This window comes from Aythya ferina (genome assembly GCF_964211825.1).
Source record: "Aythya ferina genome assembly, chromosome: 1".
Taxonomy (NCBI): domain Eukaryota; kingdom Metazoa; phylum Chordata; class Aves; order Anseriformes; family Anatidae; genus Aythya; species Aythya ferina.
The window spans coordinates 66,591,246-66,614,948 of NC_140296.1; positions in this window are offsets into that span (position 1 = coordinate 66,591,246).

A 23,703-nucleotide genomic window follows, 5' to 3' on the forward strand; every position below is an offset into this window, starting at 1 on the left:
TGAGAGGATGTGTATTATCTGAGTATTAACACACTACTGAATATGCAGACCAAAGGACACCATCTTTCAACAGGCAATCCCTAAACTCTCTCTATACCTGAAAAAATATACACACAGACAGACAGCAAGCCAGTTGAATATACAGAAACACAAGGTGAGTAATAATGACTAGTGGCAGAAACTGGAACCTATGAAATACACACACACACTTTGAATTCCCCAGTTAGAATAGATACTGTCACATCAGGGCTTGCAAATTCTGGTGACAAAGCAATTTTGCTGATTCTTTTAGAGCCCTACAATCACCACAAATGCAATGTTTCAGGCATTGTATTAGTTAAGTAGGACAGAGCTACCAACCACCTGCAACTCAATACCCTTGGTAACGAGTTATTGTCACTTTTAATTCTTATTGTTAATAATATCATTGCTTTTATCTCACAAGAATCACTTGTTATCTGTTAATACAGGCATTATAATTAGGATATTCAGTTGTTACTTTTGTTTAGAATTAGCTGCAGAATTGACTTCTTTTCTGAATTACCTCAAGGACTCCAGTTTCTTATCATAAGAATCTTAAGATCAAGGAACTGATGTTTGGATATTGGCCAACTTATATGAGACAAATCCTATTCACATGTGTGTAGTGGCTGTCATTGTAGGTTAGATTGGAGAAGCTAAAGGGACAAAGCAATGAGTGTTTTAGGTGTAGCCAAAGACCAGGGTCTGTCATTTGGAGAGCTGCAGCTGATTCACATCCACTTTAGATCAGGCACTGAGGGAGACTAATACTTAGAGAGATCAATCGGCTACATCTATTTTGTAATAGTTACCCCAAACCAGAAAACTACCTTCCCCCCCACACACACATTATTATTTTTTTTTTTTTAATTTTAACTTTATGGATCTTTCAATCTTGTATAGATTTTGTTCTTTATAATGTCTTTATAAAAGTTGCAATGTATTTTTCTAAAGTGGAAATCATTGTATTTTGGAGATGAGGAGATGACCTTCCATTTCAAGAAATCTCTTAAGCTCATAACATGGTTTTTCTCTGATTTCACAGCTAATACACAGAAAATGACATACCTGGTTTGTGTTCATTTTCTGTTTTTACAACAGGATTCCTAGCAACCAAACAGATATCCAGGGTCAGAATTTCAAAAGGACTTCTAATTTTGAGTTCTTCAGTTTAGGAGAGCCCTGATGATAAAAATGCTTGTATTTCTCCTCCTCCTGTAGGCACTTCACTGAAAAGGTCATCAAGGGAAGACAGGCATTTTTTTTATTTTTATTTTTATCCCAGTTAAGTCCTTTATCACCCTAATGAAATTAGGACTTATATTTGGAAGTGTTCTTCCCATTGATCATAGTGAAAGTTGGAGATCTTCCTTAGCCTGAAGTCCTCACTTTGTCTAAGTGAAGGACTTAGCCTGAGTCCTTCACCTTGTGCTCAGCTTGTCTATGGGAGATGCGCACTCCTCCAGATAAATTTTAAGAAAAAGGAATGACATCTGTAAAAGTCTTTGAGTCAATGTCATTTGTTTTCTTTGGAAAAGCCTACTGCATAAAATTCATTCTGAACATGTAGAAAACATGGTATGGTAGAAAAATCAACTTTCTTAATGGTAAAAATTTAGATGTTTTTGTACATATGCAAAAGCAGGACATGAGACATCTATGAAGACTGAAGTCTTTGTAGGGTTCACAGCCCTCTAGCTGAACAGGAAGCTCAGGGATACAGCTTTACAAATAAGGACTGTATGCATCTTCAGACATTTATGTCTTTGTATAGGTCTTGGTCTACTTTTATGATTGCAGCTCTAAAATACACTTATCTTCCTCAGAAAAATTCTTAAAAACAGTTGGAACTATGCTAAGGTGAAATTTTTGGCCTAAGTCTGAAGTCAGACTTATGGCCACATTTTCTTCTCATTCATATTATTTGCCTACAAGACTGTCTTGTCCTGTTGCTGGTGTTCTCAAAGGACAAGAATCTCCATTTCTCAAGACACTTCTATTCTCTCAGGAGAACACTTCTCTCTCACCCAGACTTGTCTCAGTAGCCTCTGTTATGGGATCTGCTCTTGTTGTGATCTTATACATACCATTAACACCGAGTGGACAATATGACCTTTGTGAAGAAAGGCCACGCTGTTATCATCTACAGGGCAGATGAGAGCTGTAAGCAAACTGAGTTCAGAGAGTTTTCAGGCTGTCAACAAGGACAATATGGATGCTAGGTACTTGTGCTGAGGTAGCCAGTAAGATTAATAATAATTGTTTCATTATTGTGTTGGGTTTAAAACTATTCTCTCATTTTCTTAATTAATGTTTGGGTTGCACATGTGGAAAACTCTATAAAAATAAGCTATCCATTATTATTTATTTTAGCCTAGATTTGTTACAATGAATGCAGAATCTGTTCAGAGATGCTACATAGTGATACTGATACATTATCCACAAACCCTTATATTGCTGCATTTTACAACCTGCAATTGCATAGAATCACTTATTGCCAAGTGGTCATTTTCTCACATTTATTATGACAACAGGATAAATGCCAGCGTTTGTCAACATCTTGTAAATGATGAGTCTTAATGAGGCAATCTACTGTTTCACCCCTCTGAGGAATCTCTTAATAGGATGAGCAAAATATCAGGTTAAAGGAAGTGGGAGGTAATCCCAGGGGACAAACCTTTTCTTGTACAATATATTCCTCAAGGTTTTGCTTGGAGTGGGTTCTAGGATGCAGGCCAATTTGGCGTACCCCCGTACAACATTTTAATTGTATTTTTTTCAAATCCAGCAGAAATGCAGTCCGGATGTTGAATCTGTCAGTAAGCAGTGCCCTGTGAGAAAATAACAGTCTAAGCTTTGAGAACTTTCACCTAATACTTTAACTTAAAGTTATTCCTCCTAAACTGAAGAATATTCCTAATGTGTCTGCTCTTGAGCTGCACTGTATTTTTTTACTCTGTATTTTGTAAAATATATTTCATCTTTTTGTGCTTGCTAATCTATTTCATTACTTTTTTTTCTGAAAAAAAAAAAAAAAAATCAAAGCACATTTCAGTCCAACTTTGGACTGAAAAAGTCCAACATTCTTGTACTGAGCTCTGTTGCTAGATCCTTTTAATGATAAAGCAAAGGGGAAGAGAATTCTTGCATTGCTTTTAAATGTTTTGCTTGCTTTTAGTATATGTGTATACTAGCCTTCATGTCAGAATGCCAAACCTTAAAAAAAACTTGAGTGCATGAGAGAGCCCTACAAATGGAATTCTTAATTAGAACAAGACCGTTTTCTCAAAAACAAGTACTATCACTTCACCTCTGTATAAATGATACTATGAGATATAAATGATAATCAAGAGATATTGTGTTTTGATAACAAGAAACATATATGATTTAGGATTCTACCAGTTGTATAGTAGAATTGCAGTTCATTAGAATTTTGTCTTTCTTTTTTGCAGCTTTTTGTTGTTGTTTTTGAATGTCAAATTCAAAACTCAGTGAAGCTGACAGAAAGAATGTAACAGACTATGAATTTGGGTAACTAAAAACTAAGCACACATTGTACTATAGTGATTTAAAAAATATCACTGGAAATCAAGTCAATATGTTCTAGTAGAATGTATTAATTTCACTGAGATGTTGCATGCAAATTTATGAAAGCATTTGATTTCATTAAAGTGATGTAACTTCATTTCAATGCTTAACACATAAAAATAACAATAAAGTTTTCCTTTTTTTTTAAAAAAAAAAAAAAAAAAAGAAAAAGAAAAGAAAAGGGGAGGGTGGAGGGCATTTCATTTCTTGAAAAACATAAATTTCAATTCTTTTTTCATACTTTGGGTATGAAAAAAAAAAAAAAAAAAAAGAAAAGAAGAAAGAAAATAAAGGAATTTCAGAAATTTCAGTAGTTTACACACATAATGTGACAGCCATGTTAATTCCCCAAGATATTTTAGTTTAGCTCTCCCTTCTGTGCCTCTTTCCCAGAACATCTTTCTTCCTCATCCTGCCCTCAGCCCCTCTTGGGATCAGACTCTCAGTGTCTGAGGGAAGGCAATGTAATGATATGTTCTGATTTGCACTTTTGCTGTTCATCTGTATACTGGAGACATGGTTTAATTGGATTGGATTGGCCATGGCTGTGCCTTATCCTGCCAACAGAACTGATGTTGTAGTCTTTTCCTACTAATTGTTTGTATAACAACTGTAAAATATAATGTTAATCAGAACAACTGCAACTGGCTATGTTTTGTATCTGTTTTGTTTTAATCGGTGTTTAAGTGTTAACTTACAGTCCATGAGAGGCAGGGAGACCTGTATTACGCATTGCTAACAAGCACCTAGAGCAGCATACTATTTTGAACCTTATTAACCACTGAATTTTAAGCAGACTAAATTGCCAGCGTTTATGTTTGTAGGATACTTCATTGAGATTGTTTGTATAAATATAAGCAAGAGTGAAAGACAGAGAATGCATTGTGCAAGGACAGTGAAGGATAGAGAGGGGTCAGTCCAGCCATGAACCTAAGTGGAATAGGATTTTCTAATTTAGACAAATCTTATGAGGAGACCCAGACTTTGGAACTCTCCTTGTCACAGAACAAATTTGTTGACCTGCAAAAATTATCCACAGAAATTGCACTTAGAAAGGACAAAGAAGCCTGTTTGTTTTGTTGTTGTTGTTGTTGTTGTTTTTTCTTTTTTCTTTTTTTTTTTTTTTTCAGAGGAATGGTGAGGAATAGAAACAGTGCTACAGCTGATGTTTTAGTTTTTGCTACAAAAAGCATTCATGAAGTAGCTTGGGGTCTAACGTGGCTTTCACAGAAAATAACATAAATCATTGGTTCCATCCTGAACTCTGTACATCGTGCAATGGTGATTATAGAAGGAAAGGTCTGTTTCTTGAGACAGAAATCTAAATTTCAGATGACAGGAAAGAGTTCTGATATGGATGAAAGCATGACACTGCAGGATGTACTATCCAAAGTCAGCCTATGTCCTTTGTTCCTTTTGTAGCTTTCTCTCACCTAAAGAGAAGTGGGAAGATTTCAGGAGTAAAAAAAAGGAAAAGAAAGGAAAAGAGTAGAGGATGTGGCCTTCTGTCTGTCTTCTTTGATGTGTTCTGAAAGGAAGACAAAAGACAAAATATTTTCAGAAGGGGACCATAATTAACTACCAGTCACAGACCACCCAGCCTTCCAGGAACCCACAATTTCTTTTGCTTAGGTATCTCTCAACCTTCTTCAATTTCATAATTGCAACGTACATTCAACAATAGAATAAACATTTATTGTAATAAAAACTTTTTGGGGAAAGAATAATAGTAACTGGGATTTCAGTTCATTGTATTATAGCTACTATTTAAATAAAAGAATATAAAAATAGTCATTTTAGCATGATATCAGATGATTTTTTTTTTTTTATTTAAACTAAGGCAAAATGAAGAATGACAAGACAGCCCTCAGATTACGGTAGACTAAAGCCTCTTATTTATTTATTTATTTATTTTTATTCCTGTATCAATTATTTATTTGCTAATCATAGAATTCTTTAAGTAGGAAAAGACCTCTAAGATCATGAAGTCCAACTGCTAACTTTCCCGCCAATTCTATTTCTGATGATGCATTACTACAGGTTACAAATGAAACAATTCTTAAACATGCTTTAAAGGAAACTCTTAATTTTAGATAATGAATATTTTCCTGAACTATACCAGTATGTAAATTATTGACTGACTAGGGTGCAATTACTTGCAAATAACACTGAATTAAGCTGAATTCCAGTTAGCTGTACAACCACATGAAAGCTACATTTCTGATCAATTCATGGCATTTTGAATCTCTTATTCAGATAACTTAGACAAAGGACATATGGGAAGAATCACCTGCCACATACACATTTTAGGTGAGGCTACTCTGCCTCTGCAAATCATTCGACCGCCTCTTCATCATCTTACAGCAGATGAGGCTCTCACAGTTTTCCTTCCTGAATTTGCCCCTTCATTAGAACATGTGGATATTTCTGAAGGAAGCCAAACATTTTAAGGGCATGAAGAGTTAATAAAAAATAAATAATAAGTAAATAAACAATAAAAAAGCCCTGTAAATGCATTTTCTTTTACTACATTGTAGTCATCAAGTTGTTTTCATGAGCTGAACTACTTGAACAAATGATGGTGACAAATGTCTCTCTCACTTAGATGTGTATGTGTACGCACATATGGCAATACAATTGTAGTTGAGTGAAAGGTTTCTTGTTGAATGACTGCTTTTGCAGCTTTGAATATAAGCTGACATCAGTTAAACACTACTATAGCATCCGTCTTCACACTTCCTGCCCCACGTTCATGCTCCAGTTCCTCACCTGTAACTGTCATGAGCTCCAGCAGAGCCTAGAAGTAAGCCCTCAGTGCAGTAGCAGCATTAAGTCACTTCTCAATAGTCCTTCACACATAACAACACTCTCATCTGTTAAAACAGATGTCTTCTTATGGTCTCTTCTTCTGAATGGCAAGTGTGTGCTTTCTGCAGGTGAGATGCTGTTCATTTCTACACTCTTGATCATAAGATTAGTCTCTCAGTGACAGTGATAAGGAAGTACTATTGAATGTGTTGGCTATAGCAGTTCTTTCTTCACTTTTTTACAAATGGGGAAGGAAAGGCAGAGAGGCACTTAGGTCTGTGGTCTCCCATAGATCCACTTCCCAGTAGGGCTGAAGCAGTCAGCACAACTTGCTTCTAACCAATCATTTGATCATTCTCTGTCACCTGCTAGAGAGTCTCAAGTGACAACAAAAGGTGATAGTGTTGAATGATTCCACTTTCATCTATTCTACACAATTAAGGGGTTTGGTCGAATAATTTCCACTATATAAAAATAAGGATAAATGATGACAGAGAAGATGCAGTTGTCGCTGCATAAAGAGATTTGTTTATTTTTTCTCCTCTTCATATAATTAGAAGTCTTTCTAGACAGGTGAGTTTGTATGTACTTATCTTCAATTAAGATCATGAAGCTTGCAGGGAAATTGTAAAGCTCTGTAAGCTCACTGAGCTCTTAAGACTGGACAGCACTACCCTATGAGCACAGCATTCAAAATCAGCAGAGAACCCCTAAATGTATCTCCCTTTAAATAGTCAAACCTTGCTAATCCAAGCTTAGTTTAACCGAATGCCTGGGTGTCTGAAATACTTAAGTGGCAACCTGTCTCCAAGTCTCAATACACCTTTGATTTGTTAATCAGTTTGTAAGGATGGGGGTATCCTGTATGAAATGAAGTTTGCAAACAGCTTTGGATTAATCAGCCTTACATATTACAAAACAATGTAGATTCCTGGCACTGTATTCATCATCAGGAAGGGCTGGCACCCTCTCTCCCAGGCTGATTTATAGAATTGTACATTTGACATAGCAGTGTAATGTTCAGAAAGCAAAATTTTCTAATAAGGATGTGCAATGAATGGAAATAAACTGAAAGTACATGAAATTATGCACCTAACTTTGAAGTACATTATGTTCTAGAAGCTTTATAAATAAATAAGTCATTATTAGAATACATTTGCTTTCTGGACAAGTATTAACAAACCTGGTTCATACATAGCGTATTTGTCACTTCTAAAAGATTCATTTGTGCTTATTCAACCTCTTACCCATGTGTTTATTCTATTCCCGTTCCAAGGAAATATTACCCATTAAATCCACCAGATTCTGATATGAGGCTACCTATCATTTTGGTTCCATTCAAAGGATTTTGTATATTTGATATCTCTACGCCACTAATATTGGGGCATCTGTCCATTTCCAAAAATGAGCTATCACACATCTGGCTGCTGGTAGTAATTGCTTTATCAATGGCTCCTTCTCTGAGTCAATAACCTCATTTGGACTGTAGCAGGATAGGTTTGGTGTGCAGCCTAACTTAAGTTATCTAATTCTGTAGCTCTGTGTTTCTGTCATATACATGAGACTATCAGATGGCCCTAGTACTATGTCATTTGAGATTTTACCAGAAAAAAATACATTTCTGAAGACTTATTGTCACACTTCTTCTCCAGAACAGGAAAATATTTTTTCTGTATGTTTATTATTTAATATAAATCAAGGACTGGATTTAGCAATAGATTGTCTGTTCAGTTTGCGTGAGGTTTTCTTTTTCCTTTTTGTACGCTCTACTTTTATATTTGCATCCATATATAGATATATATCACCCCTTCTTGGTGATATATTGGCTGTCATGTGGTTTAAATGTGGTTATATTGTGAAAAGGCCTTGTCATATTGTCAGAATATTAACTAAACAGATAAATTGTTAATTAAAGTGTGTTTTTTGTTGTTGTTGGTGGTGTTGGTTTTGATTGTTTTTGATTATTGTGTTTTCCCCAAACACAACATTTTGTGTGCGTGTTTGTGTCCTACCACATTTTTGAGGCTTAACTCCATATAGAAAGTTATTTTATTGGGTCCAATGTCCTGGGTACTGTAGCTTCATTTTCTTTAGTTAAATGACACTATATAATTTAGATTGATGGAGCACTAGCCAGAAATTTTATCAGGTGAATGGTTGGGGTTATCCTCATGATTGTACTTGATTTCTCAGGAGTGTTAATAACATAGGGATTTGTACCTAACAACACTGCTGTCAAATGCAGCAAGACCATATGTGAAACTGCTTGTTGAATCAAAAGATGCAACCATGGGAAATAAACCCTCATCTGAGTGTAAATTAGGGCTTCCTGCTCCAGTTTATCTGGACATAAAATGCAAGGGGTTTAACTCCAATAAGCACTGTTTCTTCCAGGTCAAATTCATTACGTTACAAGTATGTTTTTTGCTAACATTTAATAGCTGAAAATGCTAAATTTAGCTAGCTCAGAATCCTGAGGGTGTTACTATTCTACAAAAAGTAGCATGGTGCAAAGATTCTCAGGGCATCACTAACTTAGGCTGGTAAATTCAGCCAATGTAGAATATCTCTATATAGTTCAACACTCAAATTTAGCTCTGCACAGACTAGAACCTCTGTCCGTCTTTTTGGGTTGGGCATACCATATACAAACACAGATGTATAGCTATGAAACTAAGCTGTCTCAGAGGGGATCAGATTTAGTGTTTAAGTGTTGGTTTGTTTAAGGCCAGCAGTGGTATCTGTGAATCATTGTGAATCAGCATCTATCATTCCTTCCTGCTCTGGCTGCTGGCATTCAGGAAATTACTCTAACTTACTTAAGTCTTTGTCCCTCATTATGTTCATATTTGAGTCTGAGAAAGAATATTAGGGAAATTAACATTTGTCTGTTCTGATAGTATTGCTGTGACAAAAGTAGTAAAGATGTGAAACGAATGGCTGTTGAGATAAGACTGATCTTGTCTTCCTTGAAAACTTAATCCTCTCTCATCCATTTTATTCCTCTTCTTTCCATGATCCACATTTGCAGTCATTCAGCTGCACAGCAAGGCAGATATCTCAGGTGGAATGTAGTCTCCAATGTTACACATACACAGGCAGTTTTTCTTCAAGGAGATAACATGGCAAATCAAGGCAACAGAGAGTAAGTGGTCCTCTGCTTCTCTCTGTATTTCCTTTGCATAAGAATCTAGTCTTTTGGGACTGTTTTGTTGTCTACTTTGTCTGGAAGTAAGCTATTGGCATGATTCTGCTCACTCTCCTGTTTGCAGTATACACAAGGTGCCTGCATACCATTTAGATAATAGATGGCGTAGATGGCGTTACCCCTCTATGATATTGGTGCATGGGAACAAAATCCATTAGCACACTTGCAGACTGGTGAAACTCTTACACTGCAAATACTCTGCATCTCTCTTTCTGCATTGCAAAAAAAAAACCCTCAAAGATCTGATCTTCAGGGCTTATCCTGTGACATCGTAGATATTAACAGCTTGATGTCACCCCCTGCCTCTCTGGTGTTAGCACCTTGATCTCACACCCTATATATCTGTCACTATTCTGTACTGATGTCAAGCAATATAGATAATCTATCTTATCTGTCTCAGCTAGACAGGAATTCATAGCATCACAAAAGACAGTATGTTGTTTTATCATCCATTTGGTAGGGTGGTTTGGAACAACTTGTCCATTCACTCACTCTTGAGACATGAAAGGAAATGTGCTTGGGTTGTGGAATCCTGGAATCCTTTTCCTGGATGTGCCTACTTACCACATTTAGCACTGGTGAGCTATTATTTGTCTCAGATATCAAACTACTGTGGCTATTGCTGAAACATAGAAATGCAACTATATTTAAGGATGTGGTTGTTTCTCTATTATGCTTCTCCACAGCTAGATCAGATACCAGTGGGAAAATCAGAAGCAGGTCTGAGATCATAGAAGGCAAAAATACAACATCTTTTCAGCAGTACCGGCACCTCAACGTGAGCTAATGGACAAGAACAAAGGAGCTGTAAACTGAGTATTAACTGACAAACGGATCCCATTGCATTCTACCTTCTTGAGCTAAGAATGCAAGTTCACTTTAGAAGTAGCAAGTTCAGATGTAAATACAGCACCAAGTACAGAATTGTCTCATGAAACAAAACCATATCCATAAAGACTTTAGAGGGTTCTGTGTCAGCCATGAAGCTACTACTCTGCCCGTTGTGAGGCCCCACTTAGAGTACTGCGTCCAGGTCAGTCCCCAACACAAGAAGGAGCTGTTAGAGCAGGTCCAGAGGAGGGCTGTAAAGATGGTCAAGGGGCTGGAGCACCTCTTCTATGAGAACAGTCTGAGAGAGTTGGGGATGTTCAACCTAAAGAAGAGAAGGGTTACCTCAGTACTTAAAGGGGGCTTATAAAAAAGATGGAGAGTGATTTTTTGCTCAATCAGACAAAGGGATATGGTTTTAAACTTAAAGAAGGAAGGTTTAGATTAGATGTTAGGAGGAAATTCTTCACTCTGGTATTGGGGCACCAGAACAGGTTGCCAAGAGACTTTGTGGATGCCCCATCCCTGGAGGCATTCAAGACCAGGTTGGATGAGGCCCTGCACAACCTGATTTAGTGGGTGGCATCCTTACCCATGGCAGGGGTGTTGAAACTAGATGATCTTTGAAATTCCTTCCAACCTGAGCCATTCCATGATTCTATGAAATTATGCATCTGAGAAATTTCAAGTACTGATTGTTGCTATTTATTATCCAAAAAAGTGTTGCTGTCTGTTGCTGTTTGCAGCTAGTCAGTTGATTATCAAGTATAGGTGGAAATATCTACCACTGATGAAGTGGTTATTGAGGTTTACAGTGAAATTAATTCTTCCATATCACCCAAGGCTGTAAAAATTAAATGTACTGCTGTAGTAAAAATGAAGTTTGGCCAGATGGCTTCCCTGAGCTAAGTGAAAATCCTTGTCCTGTGACTGTGAGTGTATTACCAGGAATGGATACTATTCCATCTATTATTGTGCAATCAAGATGGAAGATTCATAGGCTCATATGCTGGATGCATAGTGTGCAATGGTAACGTATTTTGAAAATGTGTTTTCTTCTAATATATGCAAACCCAATAATCAAACCTTTTGGCCTACAACATCCATACTACTATACAGCTGAGGTTATTCTGGAATTTTCTGTTTGGTATACAGAGCTAGAGTGGGCCTTCTCTGAATTGGACTGATTTATTTCGTTTCACCTTTAGTGGAACTCATTATTTCTTAAAAAGAAAGCAGGTTCATATGATGAATTAATGCCACTGAAAATCATGCAAGCACTACTTGACAACATTTTCTCTCCTCCAGATTATAACATGGTTAATGAATCTCTCATCTCTCCAGAACTGCAGATCAGGTGTCTTCTGATAATCCATGATCCTTCAGTATCTCCCCAGGTTCCCGTTTTTCTTATCACTACTGAAGTGCTCCATCAAATTCAGAAATCTGCTGCTCTGTTGGATAGTCTTCTATACATCAGATTTCCCTTTAATTCTGGAACACATATGTATGTGTTCCCGAAGAAGAGATGAAAACAAGAAATCATAGTGCACTTGCCTTCTATTTATTTCTCTTCTATGCTGCTATATGTGATGAAGCAAATTTTCATCTCTGACAACAATTCTTTATGTAGCCAGCAGACATCTACCATGTGGGACCTTCATCATGAACTTATTCCAAGAAAAGAAGTGATGAGGTAATTTTATCTTTCAAATGTATTAAAAAAATAAATAAATAAAATAAATAATAATAATTAAAAAAAAAAAAAGTACCAGTTACAAAGGAAGAGGAGAAGAGGACAAGGAATGAAAAGGAACAACCAAGCCAACATGTAGAAGCAATAGTGAATATCTTGAAATTCCTCCAGGCCAATATTTACTTTAAAAGATTTCAAAGAATCACAGAACAGCTCAGGTTGGAAGGGACCTTAAAGATCATCTAGTTCCAACACACCAACATGGGCAGGAATGCCACCCACTGGACCAGATACCCCAAAATCCCATTTAAACTTTGCCTTCAATGCCTCCAGGGATGGGGCATCCACAGTTTCTCTGGGCAACCTCTTCCAGAGTCTCACCACCCTCTGAGTGACAAATTTCCTTGTAACATCTAACCTAAACCTCCCATCTTTTAGTTGAAAATTATTCTCCTTTGTCATTGTCTGCCCAAGCAAAGGTCATTTTCCATCTTTTTTAAAGTTCCCTTAAAATATTGAAAAGCTTCATAGCTTTTCAGGTAGCTTTCTCAGTGAAGTAGAAAGTTTCTTTATAAAGAACTCATGGCACCCATTGTTTAATTGCTATATTTACATCTCTCTCATAATCATGTCTTGTATTATTATTATTATTTTAATATCACATTGAAATGCTGGAAAGTGTTGCTTGACTTTAGTTTTTATTTAGTTAGTTTAGTCCCTCCACTTGGCCGTAGGTAGTTTAGAAGTAACTTATAAACTGAGGGAAGAGAAAGGGAACATTGTGATTGAAGATAACAATTCCACATGCAACTCCAGCTAAATCAAGCACAGGTAGCAGATATTTAAGAAACTATGTATTTAAGAAACCACTTCAATATTTTGAATATATTATATAGCCATTATAAAAAGACCAAAGATGACACCTATCTCTTTTTACCTCAAAAACTCTTCTGCACTCTCTGAGTGCATGGATAGCTTCTAAGAGCTGTAGAGTTTTATAAAACATGAAGTTGTTTCTTGCCCTTTTAAAGATATATATCAAATGTTGACCCAAAGCTGCAGGTTTGGATGGAGAACACCAATTCTGTCCAGTACTTACTCTATGTTAAAAGTGTTTGCAAACAGTTATTATATGTATGTATATATTTCACAAGAAAAACAGGCTAGCAAATTAATTTATTTTCCCTCTCCCAAAATGTTACTTTGGAACTACAAAAATTAGCATTTGGAAGCAGGAATAGCAGGAAAGAAGGATCACATGCTTCTAAGCAAACTAACCACTTGAATTTTCCATGTTGCACCCATTTCACAGCTATCGTTTGAAAACAGTCATGATCTATAGGGCTGTGAAAGGCTCAGAATAACATGAAAATGAATGCTACAGTGTGAAACAGGAGCCGGTCATTTCCTATTTCTTGTCTATCTGCCTGCTGCTGGAGGATGAGGGAGTGAGGCAAGGGGGAAGGAGCTTCACGGTAGAAGTGCCAGGCTGCTGAAGTTCTGAATAAATCCGTATCCTGGCAACTCTGCACATTTGCTTTCCTTTTCCTCTACCAAGTGTTGTGGTACAGCAGAATACAAAGTCAGCAACAACTTTAAATCCTTGTACTGAAAAAAAAAATATATATATATATACACACACACACATATAACTGAATGCAAAGCAAAGTAAACACACAAGCAAATCAGAAAATGGAGTTTTTCCTACCCAGACACATTCCATCCTTCCATGTAAAAAGATGCTGAAAATACTACTTCTCCATAATCATCTGTTTTTTAAAACCAGAGACTCAAGGAAGAGGAGAGGCTCTAGTGCTGATGCCTGCACAACAGTGCTGCTGGATTGCCTGGTGTGCTGGTAACAAATGCTAACAGCTGAGTGTTAAAACTAGTCTGCTGCATACCTCCTGCTCTGTCTGTCTCTCCCTAACTCTTTCTCATGCTGGCCACTTTTAAATTTAAGTCAGATATCTTAAACTATTACATGAATGCTTTAACATTAGCGGTCAAAACCTAATTTTAGATCAGCCTCCCATTCTCTGATCCTGTTCAGCTGTGGCTACAGATGTAGTATGTTTCACTTTATCATCTCTTTACTTCTGTCTCATAAAGAAGTGAAGCAACCAGGAAGGTGGTTTTAACTAACAGAAGGTTGTTATCATAGCTCAGATTAAGGAGCTAATATCCAGCTCAGCCGTGGCAGCCTCTGAAGATGAACTCTCTCTCTTCCAATTGTGCTATTGAGTTGAAATCTGCATATATGATGGACAGACAGACCCCATTTTTCATACACACTGGTCTCATCTTGCAGATGGACAAGGCCTCAAATGACACACAAAAAGCTTCCTACCACACTCCATTTGTCTAAATCACTTTCTGTCCCTGACGATAAAAGGAGAAAATCCATTTTAAGAATGAACCTGCTCATAACATCCACATTTTTCCAGTAAGGATTTTTCAGGCAGGAAGTAGTCCAAAGGAAAAGATTTAAAATATTCTTAAATTTCTTTTATGAGCCAGTCTATCAGCTCCTAATTTCATAGGCCTCTTGACACAATCAAAGGCAGCTTTCCCTCTTGTCTTATAGGTACTTTCTTCCAAGCTGAAGCCAGAAATAAGCCTGTAATGTGACTCAGGTGACAGACCACATAGAAAGAGTAAAAACCACTGACAGAAAATTTACAAATAACAAATAACCTGGTATGTTTTTCCAGGAATCATTTGTTGACCAATGAATAAATTTATAAAATAACATCTTAGAGACAGGGAAAAAAAGAGCAAATGGCAAAGACTATGGTGTATTTCCACCACATCTCCCCATCTTTATTAGCAGAAAAGCAAGAGGGGTGCTACCTGATGCTCCAGAAGTGAAGATAAATGCAGAATTTTCCTTGCTAAAAGGTTTTCTCAGTTGCTTGGCTATGTACTTGTTATTCCCCAAACTTTCTTTCTGCTCTGAAATCCTGTGCTACCCTCCTGTGACATTTTCTTGCATGCACTCCACTGAAATTTGGGTCTATTGTTTCACAACAAGAGAGCTGATCCTTCAGCAGTTACTTATTTATTGAGGTCACTTGAGGTCAGTGATGTGGGTCTTATGGGGTGCTTTTTTTCAGAATATGGTCAATGTGGTCTGCTGGAATTCCTTTAATTTTTCAGGGGAGAAGGTAGATGGTGGAGGAGTTCCATTTTATTTTTACTTACATATCAAGCACATAGGTCTATACCTGCATTGTTATGTATAATTGGCTATTTTCAGTGATTGGCACCACAGTGTGCCAATTTTGGTTCAATATTAATAGTCTCATACAGTTTTTCATGAGCAAGATCTTAGTTCTTTATTTCTCACTGAGGGTTTTTTGTATTATGCAGCAAGGAAGGGCTACTCTGCCTTACCTCTCACATTTCCTTCTTGCCTGGGTGACAGGGGATTTGTTGACATTTGCTGCATGCCCTGTTGCTATTATAAATCGGAAGCTACATTTCAAGCTTCAGCACACTCAGAGTTAAGCTGCACTGCAAAGAGGACAATGGAAAATATAAAGGGAAGAAATTTAAAGATGTAGAAGTGGAATTATTGGGAGGAGTTTTTTCTTTTATTTTAAAACATTTAAGATGGGAGTAAGAAAAAATCCTTTAAAAGTGTTTTTGTGTGTGTGCATTGGTTTATTTTTCTTTTTCTTTTGGCTTTGTTTTCAAATCTGGATACTTAAAGTTAAGGTTTTAAATCTGTTTTTAGTCGTCGGAGTTTGCCTTCACTAAAGCCACTCTGCAATTTTCTTCTCAAACAATCTTAAGTACAAAAAGTATAGATTCTGGGATATTAAATATTTTCCAGAATTTTGAAATATTCTTTCTAAATAGTATTTAATGTCAGCACTTTAATGAACTGAGAAAATTGTGCTTGCAAAGATGTTGTTAAAAAAAAAAAAAAGTAAGAAGAGTTTCTTTCTTTCATTTTAAAAACTTTTTGTTTCTGTTTGTGTAATAAATGGGTACTGTGAAGTGACTATTAAAAAAAAAAAAAAAAAAAAAAAAAGAGCAAAGTAAATTTTGCAAGTCAGAATAAATTAAATATTTCACTTGACCAGGAATCAAAGAATATTTCTTTTTGTATTGCATTCTATAGGAAATTTTGAGAAAAACTTTATTCTCCTCTGTTCTATTCTGAGAGGGAAGGAATGTTTCGCATGAGGAAATTACCCCAAAATGAAAAATTGGGTTCTCCCACAACTCTGATGGCCAGATTTTCTGGTCATTTGCTAGCTCCAAGAGACTTTGGAATCTGTGTGAGTGCAAATCAATTTATTTATCTTGACTACTTATGTATGAGGTCTACATAGTGAAAAGAAGTGCAATGTAGGGAGTCAATTATATAAAAGTGGCCAAAATTCACTACCAAGGTATTTAAAATATGAGAACAAACAGAACACAAAAAATAATAGGAAGAATATGATTTGAAAATATTTTTCATGACCCATTGTAACTTATTTCACCATGTTTCTTCTTTTTCTCCAGGATAATTTAGTGCATAATCCAAACCTGCAGATATTCAAATTCTTTTCCTTTATTACTAGCTATTAAGTTATATTTAAGTCTGGTAGCTTTTAAAGGGGTGGGTGGGATAAAATCAAGCTTCTAATTTTGCATCCTGCTCTAATCTCTGATTTGTGAGTGCTACAGGCTGGGCTTTTACATAGTAATAACCGGGCAGCAGATAGATTTGATACACACCTTCACATATAGACCTCGACAGTGGCCTGTATATTGTGCAGTGGGAGCTGACCAGAACAGTCCCTTTTGGACTTCGTATCAACGAATCTCCCTGTGAGGGAAGCTCTTATATTTTGTAGCTGTGTTGGGTTAGGTTTTCTGTGTTTTTTTTTTTTTTTTTTTTTTTTTTTAAGTTGTGTTTGTTTGTTTGTTTGTTTCTTTTTTAGAGGGTGGAGTTGTTTTTTATTCTCCGTGATTGCCTCTGCCCTTTTCTTTAAGACCATTTTCAGACTTCGCCAAACGTTTGATTTTTGTAATTATTGTTAGGATTCCCCCTCCCTCCCGCCCTCTCCCCAGCCTCGCTCTACACGAAAACTAAAATTGTGATTTAGATATTTAGTCCCAGCGGCCCTGCCTGTGCTCGGCAAATGGTTCCATGTCACTCGCTGCATCACAATATCGGAGCGGCGGCGCTCGGTGGCAGCTAATCCTCTGAGCCCGTTAATAAGCTTAGGAGCACGTTCATTGAAGACTGACGCGTTAGTCACAAACAGGGAGAAAATATCTACTGGGGGAAGCTGAATTGGTTTTAATCATCTGCTAATCACCAGTAATGAGACCTACTCTGGGGAAGAAAAGAAAAACAGATAGTCAGAGGGAGGTTTTGTTCTTCACAGCGGAGTAACAGGGAATGAGAGGGCAGCTGTTATTAGGAGAGAAAAGATGGAAAGAAAGGAGGGATTTGGCCAGACCAGATGAAACTTCTTCTGTGGCGCACAGTTTTGTTAGCTGAGTGTTTCTTTCATTCAGCCTCCAAAACTTCAGATCTGTCAGCCCCTCTGAAAGCCCCGGCCCACCTCTCCAAGCCGCCAGGGAGAAAAGGCGCCGCCACCCCGCCCCGGGCCCCCCCGACCCCGGCTCCCCCCGACCCCGGCTCCCCCCGGCCGCCTCCGGCCGCAGCTCCTCTCCCTCTGGCTGCCACCAACCGGGGCCGGCGCCCAGGGGCGGTGGGGGACTGCTGAGCGGCCCCCAAAGGGCTGCGGAGGCCGAACGGGGGGGTCTGCCTAGCAGGGGATGCTGCTCCGTGTCTCCCGCCCGGCTGGAAGTCTGCGTCGGAGGTGCTTCCCTGCTCGCTCGGCCGTCCGCCTCAGAAAGTTTGGCTTCAAGAGGAGCAGTGAAAACAGACGGGGAGGTGGGCGCATCTGCAGTGGTTGTAGAGCAGGGAAGGGACCCGGGCTGGCCGGACAGTCAGATCTTCCCGCTAGGAAAGCCCGAGCAGAGCTCTTGCTTCACGTCCTGTAGGCAAAAGTCGAGCAATAATCATAGAAAAGTTTAGATTGGAAAAAACCCTTAAGATCATCAAGTCCAAGCATCAATAAGTAAAGCTACAGTTCTTAAGAAAAGACATAACGGGGGCATGCTCCATGCTCTGTGCAGAGCAGCATCCTTAATTCCAAAGTGTTGGAAAGAGGACCATTGCCATACGCTGTATACAGCAGGTCAGTCCAGTCCTTAGAAGTAAGCCCTGGGTACTGCCTTCAGCTAGAGCGTGTGTTCACATTTTTTTTTTTAATTGGCTTTAATTTTTGGTTTATAATTGTGCATCTGGCTCAGAAAGAGAAAGAAAGCCCTTAGCTACATTTTTAAAAATCGAAGCTTGGATGAGCTCTTTAAGTGATTATAAAGTTGACTAAATGTAAAAGCTTTGCAAAGGCAGTAATTTCAGACACACTTCTGGATGCTAAGACATGTCTATGTTTCATTTTCTGCATATTTTTAGGGAGCTTAAGTGGGGTGGGTAGCTCACTCATTGGAAAAAGGGTTTTTTTAAATGTCATGCTTCATTTGGGTGTATGGAAAAGCTAAGTATCAGATGTCCTGTCAGGAAATAAGATACACTGATATACAATGTGCAAACATTTTATTTTGAAGAACTCGTTCACAGTCTCACTTCATGAAAGTGAGTTACCCAGCTTAGTCACACAGCAAAGTCTACATCCTGATTTAGGTTTAAATTCTTGGTTTAGAGCTATGGCAGCAGGACATCTGAAAGGGAAAGTGTGCCTCTCAGTTAATTTCTGTTGTTTCAATAACTCTTGTCTCCACCATCAGGAATTGAATCACAATACATAAGGATATGGTCACATCAGGCTAGGGACATTTTTTTAACCTCTTCTTTACAGCTTGTTTTCTTGAGTCTAAGAGGAAATGACTAATTTTTTACTTAGGAACGTGACAGCATCATGTTTCTGATTTTGCAGGTTTCTTTGGAGTTCTGAAGATAGATGGTACCAATGCAAAACAAATCTTTATCATCAGGCAGTTTTAACCATCCTTGAAGAGAAGGAGCTGAGAAGCTTTACCCTTGAAAGTAGGCAATACATGTCAAAATGCCTGTTGTTATGATATGACCTAATTCTAGGATCACCAAAAGCCCATTTTGACTGTAGTGAGAAGACAGAATCAGTTACTTAAGAGAAGAAAAATAAAATCAGGAAAATGTAGATTTATTTTCCTGTGTGCTAAGAGAACTGACTCATGTACTGTCATTTACTCCCATAGAGAGATTTTTCAGCTCACCTTGAATGAAGAATAGACTTTTCGTTAAAAGTGACTACTGAATTTGGGGACCATCATTCTCATAGGCTTCACATAGATAACCTGAAAGATCTCACAGAAAATAAATAAATAAATAAATAAATCCTATTGGAAACCAAGCCTCTTCACAGGTCTTCAAGACAGAAAAAAAAAAAATAAAATAAAAAAAATCTCTTGCCTGTTTATTCACCAGCTCTAGGATTCTCAAGACATAAATAGTTATGGGTTGTTGAAATACACCCGGCAATACCCTGCAGAAAGACAACATACAGAAAACAGTGTTTCAATACATAAGATAGAAATTTGAAGAGGAAAAATTAACTTAGAAAGATGTCTCTGTGTTCAAAGTAAAACCGTCAGAGATGCCAGACACAATGATAGTGACCTCGAGTATATACTCCTTCCAAATTTGGAAGAAACTTTGCCATGATAGTGAGCATGTCATCAAAGCCTCGAGGTAATGTTTAATTGCACTCTTTTTCTTTCCTTTTTCCACAAGTATATTCAGTATTGTACTGATGTTTTCTCAGTTAGTTCATCTGTCTCCGCATTTTATCTTTCTGTCTGTCAGGCTTATTAGCATACTTTGACAGATTAAAAGGCTAAGGTCAAACAAACAAATCCCCAAAGAAATACTGCTAATTATTGTCATATGTTTTTTAAATACTTTTGCTTCTTCAAAGAATTTCATAAGGAACTAAATTCAACTTTGCAGTCTAACTGTTTCTTTTATGAGCCCCTCATCTCCTCAACATCATTTTTCCTAGCACCCTCCTCTGCTCATACCCCCATTCTCACTTTTTAGGCAAGAAATTAGCTATTTACAAAAGTGCAAGACTGTGCTTCAGACAAGTTACATTTTGTGGAAGGTATCTGCAATACATATTGACACACGGTGAGTAATGTTCTTAGCCAGCAAACATGAGTTTATATGGTTCTTCCATTTCATGATATCTGAACAAGTAAGAAGTAAAAGACACTGTTTATTGTTAGGAAAGTGGCATTGATCAACCTTGTTCCAGAAACCTGCTCAGGCACTAGGGAGTGCTACATATATCTGTGATCAAAAGAGGGATCCTTTCCATCCAGGCATTTTTCCTATGTTTGTATGGTGAGGAGGATTGATTAGCATCTGGAGGCAGAGTCATAGGCCAATGAGCTGCACATTCCTAATATCAGGTGCTGTACAAAGTTTTCCTTACCTTCAGTTTCTTAAAAGGCAAGACAGAGAAGGTAGATAGAGTGAGCATGAGTGAGCGGGGGAAAAAAGCCTTTCAGGTGCAAAGAGTGATTACACACAATAAGCTTTCTGCTTTTTGTATTCATTATTGGCAGATGTAGTTCATAAGGTAGGAGTTAGTTGGATAAAGGAAGATATTGGCTTCTTGCAAGGATGAGACAACAGGTGGCTGAAATAAATAGAGGGGGAGTGCTTTTGGAACAAGATAAGCAAAAAAACAATCCTGATTAGCTTAATGAGCAGATGTATTTATCTCATACCTCCACATTTCTATTAATTTCCAGACACTTTAATGCTTCAAGACAATATATCTGTTTTTTAAAGGATTAATTGTTTGACAGGTATGCAAAGGTAGCATTGCCAAACCTTGTTCATGGCAGGTAAATCATTACATGGCCTAAGACAGTGTTCATTAGCAGTATTGTCAATCAAATGGGAGTCCTGCCAGAGAATTGCTGATGATACGACAGGGTCAGAGACAAAGATATTCAGTCTTTATTCATCCATCAGATTTTTTTTTTTAATCAATTTACAGTATGATAATTGAGTCAAGTTTATTGTGCTACCCCTCAAACAATGTAGGATTTGGTGGTTATAAATCTCTTGGTACTGAAATGATCCACAATAGACCACAAGGAGAGATCAAGACAAAACGAAAAAGGAAAAGAAAGAATCAGGAGAGTTGGGGTAGGGTGATGAGATGAAAGCTAATAAGTGTTTTAAGAAAGAAAAGTTGCAACTTAGAGAAAGCCTGTCTTTAAGATAAAATATATATAAATTTGAAAAATGACGTCCTCAGTTAAAGAAATTCTTCACTAAAGGTGAAGAGCTAAATTGCCATTCGTGTACCTGTATCATCTGAAATTATTCCACTGATAAAACTAATGTGCTTCTTTCCCAGGGGAACAATATTACCTTCAAAAGGATTGTTTCTTTTTGCTGTGTTGGAGAGCTGTTTTGTAAGATGCTTTATCTTCCATACATATAACTAACTGTGCATGCCAGTGTACACACATGTCCCATGCAAGGTCTATGTGCTGGCTAGGTCTCTGTGTCACAAAAATAAAAAAAAAGTAAAATAAAATAAAATAAAATAAAATAAAATAAAATAAAATAAAATAAAATAAAATAAAATAAAATAAAAATAAAATAAAATAAAATAAAATAATAAAATAAATCTTTAAAGTGGAAAGGTAAAATGAAGAGTCTGTATCTGAGGCAGAAAGAAGAGAGCTTTCTACAGGGAGGAAAGCCCTTTTCTGTCAACATGGACATGGCTTTGATTTCCCAGCCAAATGTCCAGCACTGTACTTCCAGCCCAGGAAATGAGATTTGTAAGTCTCCCTCCCCATGTCCTACACCCATCTCACACTCATGCCAAAGAGTTAAAATAAGTGCCGTTGCCATCATGTTCAGGCTTGCTGGAAACTGTCGTCACTGGTAAACATGTGCTTGCTTATCTACTTTCCTCAGTTTGCTGTTTGGCTGATTTCAGACACATGATAAATAGACCATTCCTAAATTTTCCTATAATTGCATTTAAATATAATTTTGAGTAATTAAAATGAATGGGAGAGGAATTCATATGAAATCTGTCTCAAAATAAACCTATAAGACATCTGAGTAGTGAATTCCAGAGTGATTTCTTAAGCTCCCCTTCCTACAACAGTGGTGCGCACCAGCTCTCCCCTCAGACCCCGACTCCTTTCTGGGACTCATCAGGCTGATGCTGAACATATTTAAATCCTCCCCATAAAAGGTTTAGTCTAAGTTGCTTCTCCAGTACTTGTTTGAACATTAAATATGCAAATAATCATCATTACACTTCCAACAATTACACATGTTTGCGAGCACCATGTCAAGTACTGGCAGCAGTGCAATCATTTGTAAAGACAAATATTCCATTCCAAGAGATGTCATGCTGCTTAGAAGATTTCTTTTTGTATTAGTAGCCACACTGCTGCTTCATAAAGTGTGCAAATGAACGTGACAGTGCTGCCAATAGCTGCCAGTTCCTTCCTCTCAGCAGAGCAGATGTCAATCAACCGTCCCAAACAGACAAGGCCTCGGCGCTGCCGCAGATATTAAACATGTAGGATGCAGGAGGGAGGGCGCAAACAGCGCGGGCAGCGCGGGGGCTTGGTCTGCTCCTCTGTCTCCCTCTCCCTGCTTCTCTCCCTCAGCCCCTCTCCCTCTCTCTTTCTCTCCAAGGAGGCCCGAGGCCTGTGGAATATTTTAATTTCTGATTCCTGACTATATTATCGCATGTTTGTAACAGACGAATTGTAATTTGTAGCTTCGCAGTGGTACGAGAAGCTGCCTGCAACTGTAGGACAGATGCAGACGTGTGTGGCAGGCTCCTCTCCTCACCTCTCTTGCCTTCTTCCCCCTCACTCCTGCTCTTCATGTAGTTATGGATAATTGTCAGCATTCACTTTTATCACATCCCAAGTAGCAGCTTAGAGAAGATGCGACTTTAGTCAGGACTAATCTTGCCTCCTCCTGAAGTGGGAAAATCCCAAGTATTTCAGGGTCCTATTGATAACCCTTGTGCTTTTTTTCTGTAAAAGACGGATGACTCTGGCAAGCTTGGGAGACTGCAGATAATGGGATTGACTTGGTACTTAAATCTCAGTGAACCAAGACAGCATAAGTAATTAGTGAATTGGATCCATACTGGGGTGCTAATGATGGCTAATACTGCCCCACACCATTCTAAAAACCACCAGATACACATCCATCTCATTCAGATAAAACCAAGGGGACACTGCTTTTGCAGGCATCGTTTATTTCTTCCTTAGCACAAAATTTATCCCCCATTAAAAATAAATAAATAAAAAAAATAAAATCTAATTTTCCTGGAGTGACATTCTGAAGAACAAGTGACCATTCTGTCAGAAGAGTTCATTATGATCACAAATACCTCTGGTGTTTTTAATTAAGAAAGGCTAATTAAGAGAAACTATGCATTTATCTTCTTATCTAGTTGTCAAGGGAAAAGTC